Below are 9,046 nucleotides of genomic sequence, written 5' to 3'. Positions count from 1 at the left end.
CCCAACCAAAAAAACGGGCAAGGGCGCCCTATAAAAGTCTTTTTGAAAAGGGGAGTTCCGGGGGGGGGAAAAGACATTTGAAAAGCGCTCTAAACACCTTATATTTAGGGGACCTGAAAATCAAACCGGCAATGGGGGTTCTATCTCACCCTGGTCAGAAATGGCTTTCTAAAAAAAACCACAAAAACACCAAGTTTTGGGAGGGGATTGGGGGAAAAGGCAACCCCTTCTTCCCCCCTGGGGGGAAATCCAAGCCTGGGGCACCCCTTGGGGGAGACAAGTATGGGCCTTCCCTAAAAAAACTTAAAAAATGGACTCCTTTTTGCCCCAGTGATCCCCCTCCTAGGAATATTCCTAAGAACCCACAACCCCCACTCAGAAAGGATATTGCCCCCCCTTTTTCATAGCCGCACAACTTACAATAGTTAAGTTTTGGAAACAACTTAAGTGCCCACCAGCAATTGATTGGATTAGAAAATTGTGGTACATCTACAAAATGGAATACTATGCTCCAGTAAAAAAAAAGGAACTCTTGCCTTTTCCAACAGCATGGATGGAACTGGAGAGCATTATGCTAAGTGAAATAACCCAGTCAGAGAAAGATAAATCCCCCATGTTCTCACTCATTTGTGGATTATAGAGACCAACATAGACTGAGGAACAGGGACAGATCCAAAGACAGAGAAACAGCGACCAGACTTTCATTCCCCAGAGGGAAAGTAGGGGAGGGAGGGGGTAAGGGGAAGAGTCCACCCAAAGGCACTTGTATGCATGCATTTTAACCAACCCAATGGACATGGCCAACACGGGGGATGAGCGCATGAGTGTTTGTGGGGGGGGGGGGAGGGGGGATGGGGATTAATGGGGGGGATAAGGACACATTTGTAATACCTTAACTAATAAAGAAAAAAAAAGTGGAATCATACAGTATTTGGCTTTTGGTGACTGGCTTTTTTCACTTAGCATAATATCCTCGAGGCTTATCCTTGATACAGCATTTTGCAGAACTTCCTTCCTTGTTAAGGCTGAGTAATATCCCATTATATGTTCTACATTTTGCTTATCCAGTCATCTGTTAATGGACATTTGGGTTGCTTATGTTTTTTAGCTACTGTGAATGATGCTGCTATGAACATGGATGTACAAATATCTTTCCAAGACCCCGCTTCAATTCTTTTGGGTATATACCCAGAAGTGGAATTGCTGAATCATATGGTAATTCTATGTTTAATTTTTTAGGAACTGCCATACTGTTTTGCCATGAACAGTACAAGGGCTCCCATTTCTCCATCTTCACCAGCACTTGTTTTACGTGTTTTTAAAAAATAGTAGCCATCCTAATGGGTGTGAGGTGGAGTCTCATTGTAGTTTTGATTTGCATTTCCTCAATGACTAAGTGAGCATCTTTTCATGTGTTTTTTGGCCAATCATATATCTTTGGAGAAATGTCCATTGAAATCCTTTGCCTATTTTTGAACCGGGTAGTTTTTTGTTATTGTTGTCGAGTTTTAGGCATCCTCTATATATTATGGATATTAATCCTATATCGGATAAATGATTTGCAAATATTGTCTTCCATTCTATGGGTTGTTGGGCCCATTAATTTTTGCCCAAGTCAAAGAAACTTCCTTCGATAGGGAGTCTACTCACAAATGCGCATATTGTTAATAAATGTACATCATGTACATGAAAACTCAGTTAGGATGCTTAGGTATAGGGTGTTCTGGTTAACAAGTTCTCAGGTTGACTGGAAATTAAGAAAATCCCCTTTACAGTTTGACCATGTAGCAATTTTTCAAAAATATGAGTCCCCATTTTTTCTTGATAAACAGGGCCTAATGAACACAAATAATTCTTTTATTAAGGAGCTCAATAAACACCAGAGTTCTGACAAAGAGCATTTTCTTAATTTGTACAGTACACCCACTGGAATCACTTGATCTTTAAAATCAATCAGAGGGGTGACAATGCAGAGAACTATTAATCCTTGTCATTTTCAATAAATGGGGACATTTAGACATAGACGGCTTAAGTGACATGCCGGATTACAGTCTAATTCTGGTGGATAGATAAGCCAAAATATGGCCCCCATCTTCTGGATCTTCCCATCAGTTGAACCTGCTTCCTTGATTATTGTGTGAAACATCACTTCTTATGGTTCAGTTCCATAGATAGAAAGTGGAAGTTTTAGAATAAGGCTTCTTGAAGTGTGTGTGGTCTGCAGACCAGCCACATCCCCATGCTGGATAAACACAGATTCTTGGACTCCTCCACATCTCTCTGAATCTAAATCTCCAGATGGGCTGTTTTAAAAAGGTCTCCACGTTAGGCTCATGCATGCTAACATTTAGGAGATTGGACTGGATGTGTATTGACGCCGACACGTCTCTAAGAATATTATCTTTGTTTTTTAAATAACACCCCGATAAGAGATTCTTTTCCCTTGCAAAGTGCAGCTTTCACCTAAAAGACAAATTTATCCAGAAAACTGTATATGCTAAACTTCTTGATAATCAAGATTTTATTGTCTTACTGCCATAAGTCTTTTAGGAATAGTAAGCAGTTTTTGAAATCTCCAAGACAAGACATTAACTTGATTGTAAGGGATGCTACTGGATGGAGTTATGGATGGAGTTATTCATTCATTCATTCATTCATTCACTCACTCAATCTCTCACTTGTGATGACCTGGCTGCATGTAACTAAAGAGCTGCAACAACAAGGGTGATTATATTCTCCTGTAGCAAGAAGTCTGAACGTAGGTTGACTCAGAGTTGCTACTCATTGCCTCAATGACATCTTGACAGACCCAGTTCTTCCCGTCCTCTGCTTACTCTGTGTTGCCCAGATTAGCTTTTCTGGTGATGGCCAGAGTGGCCACCATTCTGGTGTTCCATCAGAGATAGCAACATTCAGCAGAAGACGGAGACTCTGTTTAGATGGAAAGTAACTGTATCCACAGCACACCGATTCAGTGATTAGTGATGTGCAGAAATTGTGCAAAGTAATAGGGATATAGTAGTGAACTAGATACAGCCCTTGCCATGACAGATAATTGTGGGAGATCTAGACAAATCAACAGGTAATGATAAATCAATGTGTTCAGTACTCTGAGAAGAAATTATTGGGTACTATGAAAGCACACGAAGACACACACACACACAGGAAGTCTTCTGAGAGTAATTGATTACTAAGCAGAGACACCATAGGATGAATAGGAGTTAGTCAGGTGAAGTATTTGGGTTTAAAGGAGTAAGAACATGCCAGGAGAGGAATACTATGTGTGAAAGCCCAGAAGAGGGTGAGGGGATGTGGTATTTGGGAACTGAAAGGAATTTATACTGTACAATATATACAATGGGCACCGTACAGGAAAGCACAGAGAAGAAAGTAAAAAAACCCCAAAAACCTCAAATTTCATCATCCAGAGATAACTGAAGTTCACATATTCATGACCATCCTTCTAAACCTGTCTATAGATGTACACACATATACACATATAACTTTATAAAACAAGATCGACTCAAACTGAGCTTTACAATTTACCTTTTAAAAAGTTAACCAGCCCTAGCTGCTTTGGCTTAGTGGATAGAGTGTGGGCCTGGGGACTGAAGAGTCCCAGGTTTGAATCCAGTCAAGGGCACATGCACAGGCTGCGTGCTCAATCCCCAGTAGGGGGCATGCAGGAGGCAGCCAATCAATGATTCTCTCTCATCATTGATGTTTCTATCTCTCTCCCTCTCCCTCTCTCTGCAATAAAAAATAAATAAATAAATAAAAGCTCTAAAAATAAATAAATAAAAAAGTTAACCATATGCTATTGACACTTTTGGATTCATTTTTGTTTTTGTTTTTTGTTTGTTTTTGTATTCCAATGTATCAATGTATGTTTGTGTGAGTATATATAGGAGTTTGTGTATGAATACAGGTGTTTGTGTATGTGTGTGTGCATGCATGTGTAGCTTAATTTATTCAATTAGTCCTCTAGTGAAGGACATTTAAATTGTTTTCAAAGTTTTATGATGACGAGCAAAGTTCCAGTGAATTTTCATTATCATACATGCAGGGTGTCCCAAAAAATGTATACACATTTTGAATAATTATTAATTCCAATGGGTTAAATCTGAAAAATAAAGAAACATCAATTGAGCTATCAACTGTTAAAGTGTTTTGCCGGGGTGTTTCTCAGCATCTAGAAGGGTTCAGGAATCTGGAGAAGGGCTGTGAGTAAATTAATAAAGAGACTAGACATGAAATATAAATTTGGAAGGCATTTTGGGGAGCCACAGGAGACCTAGCTTCAGTAACCAAGTTCTCTCAATCTCTGGACCCCTAGCTCTTTATTACCACAAATCGCCCTAAAGCAAAGCAGATATACATATCAAAGGTAAGGTTTGGTATACAGTAGGCATCGTCAAGTTGGGGGAAACTGCCTTCGGCTGTCAGGCAGCAGGTAATAATATATGCAAATCTTTAGGTTTGGGGAAATGCTTTCAGCTATTCCAGCAAGCAACAATATCATTCAGCCCTGCTGAATATAGAAGCCCATCAACCCTTTGAGGACACTTGCATTTTATTATGCCCTGCTGGAATTAGCTTCCAACAGTGTTTATACATTTTTTTTGGCACACCCTGTATTTTTGAACTTACAAATTTTTTGTTTTCTATTTTTTTAAAATAGATTTTTATTGATTTCATAGATGAAGGGAGAGGGAGAGAGAAATAGAAACATCAATGATGAGAGAGAATTATTGATTGGCTGCCTCCTGCACATCCCCTACTGGGGATAAAACCCACAATCCGGGCATATGCCCTTGACCACAGTCAAACCTGGGACCTTTCAGTCCGAGGCCGATGCTCTATCCATTGAGCCAAACTGGCTAGGGCTCTTGTTTTTTGTTTTGTTTTTAAATATGGTTTATTGATTTTTTAAAATATATTTTCTTGATTTTTTACAGAGAGGACGGGAGAGGGATAGAGAGTTAGAATCGATGAGAGAGAAACATTGATCAGCTGCCTCCTGCACACCTCCTACTGGGGATGTGCCCGCAACCAAGGTACATGCCCTTGACCGGAATCGAACCTGGGACCTTTCAGTCCGCAGGCCAACGCTCTATCTGTTAGGTTTAATGTAAGGTTTAATCTGAGATGTAAGATTTAATCTGACCAAAGCCAATAAATTGACCAAGACAAGCAGGGTAAGAGCGAAATATCGCGTTTATTGGAAGCTCTCGGGTGAGGTCCCACGGTCTGGGGGTGCAGGCCGGGGGAGTCACACCTGCCTATGCCTGGCAGAGATTTTTTATGCTGCTGTTGGACCAATCAGGCTTATCTGAGGTAGCTTGTGGCAGGTGATTGATGAGCGGGAAGTTGGTGCAGCTGCACCCTGGCCATCTTGAGAAGTCTCCGGTGGTTATTTATTGGCCATCAGCACAACAGGATGCTCTGGTGGGTCCCAGGATGGCAGCTATTGTCCAGCAGGATGTGGCTCAGCAGTTCTGGGTTGTTTTGTCCAACTCAGCTGGTGGGATCAGGAAAGACCCTATTTTCCCAGCCCCAGACCTTACACTATCCACTGAGCCAAACCATTTAGGGTGGTTTATTGATTTTTTACAGAGAGGAAGGGAGAGGGATAGAGCGTTAGAAACTTTGATGAGGAAGGGAGAGGGATAGAGAGTTAGAAACATCGATGAGAGAGAAACATCGATCAGCTGCCTCCTGCACACTCCCTACTGGGGATGTGCCCGAAACCAAGGTACATGCCCTTGACCAGAATCGAACCCGGGACCCTTCAGTCCACAGACCGACGCTCTGTCCACTGAGCCAAACCGGTTAGGGCTCTTGTTTTCAATTTTTAAAATATTTTTATTTTTGTTGATTTCAGAGAGGAAGGGAGAGGGAGATAGAAACATCAATAATCAGAGAATCATTGATTGGCTGCCTCCTGCACGCCCCACACCGGGGATGAGCACGCAACCTGAGCATACTAGAATGCCTTGCCTGGGAATCCAACTGTGAACTAAGCCACGCTGCCAGGCTTCAATTTCTTTTCTTATTTTAAAATTTATTACCAAACCACAAGATATACAAATAGCAATTTCCTCACGCCCTTACTAACAGTATGGTATCTCACGTTTGTTCAGATAGTAGGAATTTCAGACACAGTGGCTGGCTACGCCATTTGGCCTGTCAGTATCTCCCACAGCACACATGGAAGTAGTTAGCTGAAGACCAGCCAGCCACCACTCTCCTTTGCCAGCTGCTGTAATGTCTAGTTCTCAGTGCTTTCTAGAGAGGAAAGATTGAAGCCGATGTTTCAGACTGACCAGTCTTGGCAAACGAGAGGCAGTCAGCAGACATCTGGGGAGGAGCCATTTCTATCGCTGGCCCTGTTTTCACACTTTACTATGGTTCCCAAGGGCAGTTCTTGCAGCTCCTTTTGGCAACAGCCTCCTTTGTGCTCAGGTCAGCCACAAACTTTCTGACCAATGTTCTCATTCATTAAAAAAAATCAATGAATTAACCATTGAATATCCATTGCACAGAGTGATCATAAAGCCCCCACGCGTCAGCTTGTGACCCATAATTTATTTGTTTTAATGTTTTTAACCACTGCATGCCTGGTGCCCAGCACATGGCCAGTGTCCCAAAGTCAACTGGTCCCCAGCTTGATTCTTTTTTCTTCTAATTTTTAAGAAATTGATTTGAGAAAGAGAGAAGCACCAATTTTTAAAAAAATATATTTTATTGATTTTTTTACAGAGAGGAAGGGAGAGGAATAGAGAGTTAGAAACATCGATGAGAGAGAAACATCAATAAGCTGCCTCCTGCATACCTCCTACTGGGAATGTGCCCGCAACCAAGGTACATGCCCTTGGCCGGAATCGAACCTGTGACCCTTGAGTCTGCAGACCGACGCTCTATCCACTAAGCCAAACCGGTTAGGGCGAAGCACCAATTTTTTGTTCCACTTATTTATACATTCATTGGTTGATTCTTGTATCTGCCCTGACCTGGAATCAAGCCTACACCCTTGGTGTATTGGGATGATGCTCTAACCAACTGAGCTACCCGGCCAGGGCCCCAGCTTCATTCTTGAATCAGAATAACTTCAGTTTCTTCTAACAAAATCAGAACATCCCTTAAAGAACACTATTGGGAAATAAGCATCACATACAAGCAGTAACATCTATATGCCTTTATTTGTTTAACGATCAGACTTCCAGCAGCTCACGATTAAAAACCCCAGTGAAGCTGAGTAGAGGGAAGGTTAGCAGTACCAATCTCATTCTGATAGTTCTGGTTTGAAGCCCAGCTCTTTCATATATTAATCTTGGCAAGTTACCTAATTGTTCTAGATAAGTTCTGGCTTGTGGTAAGTTTCCAGTGACTATTATCTGCCATTACCATTTCTCAACAGAATGGGGTAAATGTCCCTGATCATTTACTGAGCCTCTGCCCTCGTTCCCTGGCCGAGATAAAGGGTTCCTAAGTCACAGACTACTGACTTAAATTGATGTGTAAAATCAAACCACTGATTTAATAAGCTTGGTGGTCTGACATTCGGAGGTGGTGGGTGGAGGAACAAGTTGCCACATAGAGAAGGAACAGCTGATGGGTGAGAGGGAACTGCAGAGGCAGCAGGGTGGCTACACAGCAACAGAAAAGCAGCCTGGGTCCATTCACTGGGGGACAAAGTGTCCTCTCTCAGTGGCCTGCCAGAGGGCATGGTTGTGGGTTTGACAGCTCTTTATAGTAATAGATGTGTATAATGATCATTAGAAGCATCAGTAAAAGGTCAAATATGTCTGAGTAAGCTGTTCAGCCAGGCAACGGGGTGTGTAATGTCTTTTTAAAAGACACCTGAGCTTAATTAACTTTGGAAGAGAAACCACTTAGTCTAAACTCTTTCCGGCCCAGGAGCAGCATGTTCTCCAGTTAAGAAGTATATGGTCCAAAAAGATGTTTAAAAATCAAGGACCATTCTAGGGCCAACTTGTTATTTTGTCATGTAAAGAAACAAACTCGGAAAACCAAGATGGCGACATAGGTACACACTGGAAATTGCTGCCTCCCACAACCACTTCAAAAATACAACGAAAAGACAAAACGGACATCATCCAGAACTACAGGAAGGCTGGCTGAGTGGAAATTCTACAACTAGAAGGAAAGAGAAAAGCACACTGAGACTCAGGAGCTGCGGAAGTAAAGTGCAGAGGTACGGAGGCTCGAGCGTGCAGGAAAGGGGCTGGCACCTCAGGACACGGTTGTCTTTTTGGATCGGGAGGGAGTCACAAGCTCCCGACTGCTCTGAACTCTGGTTCCCGGAGGTCTCTGGGGACCCAGGACTCATACGGGGAGAAACTGGACTGTCTGGCAGCGGGCAGAACTCGGAACTTGAGGGCGGCTTTCCCTCAGAGGTGCTTGCAGCAATTACGGGGACACTGAGACGCGGAGCCCCTTAGGGCAGGGCTGAGAATCAGCCATAGCTGCTTGCTCCGCCCTGTTGATTCCGAGACCCCGCCCCACCCAGGCTGCGGCAGAAGCTTTTGCATATGAATGCCCTGGCCCTTTGCAACCTGAAAATTACCTAACAAATTGCAGCTGGGCCAGACAGACCCAGAACTTCCGCACCTCCTCTGAGTCTCAGTGTGCTTTTCTCTTTCCTTCTAGTTGTAGAATTTCTACTCAGCCAGCCTTCCTGTGGTTCTGGATGATGTCCATTTTGTCTTTTCGTTGTATTTTTGAAGTGGTTGTGCGAGGCAGCAATTTCCAGTGTTTACCTATGCCGCCATCTTGGTTTTCTCTGGCCTTTATTTTTTGAATTATAATAGTATTAGGAAAAGAACTTAGATTTTGCCACCAGATAGACCTGGGTTCAAATTCTGAGTCTTCCTCTTATTAGTGTATCATATCCCTGAGGTTCCCTTATATGGGAATTGGGGATAAAATCCCCCTCACGTGTGTCTATGAAGAACTGAAAGAGACTAGGAAACAGAAGTCCCCCAATTCCAGTGTCTGTTCCCTTCTCCCCGGCATGGGTACC

The sequence above is a fragment of the Myotis lucifugus genome, unplaced genomic scaffold (genome assembly GCF_000147115.1).
Source record: "Myotis lucifugus unplaced genomic scaffold, Myoluc2.0 scaffold_296, whole genome shotgun sequence".
Classification (NCBI taxonomy): domain Eukaryota; kingdom Metazoa; phylum Chordata; class Mammalia; order Chiroptera; family Vespertilionidae; genus Myotis; species Myotis lucifugus.
Note: the sequence above shows the minus strand (reverse complement) of the source record.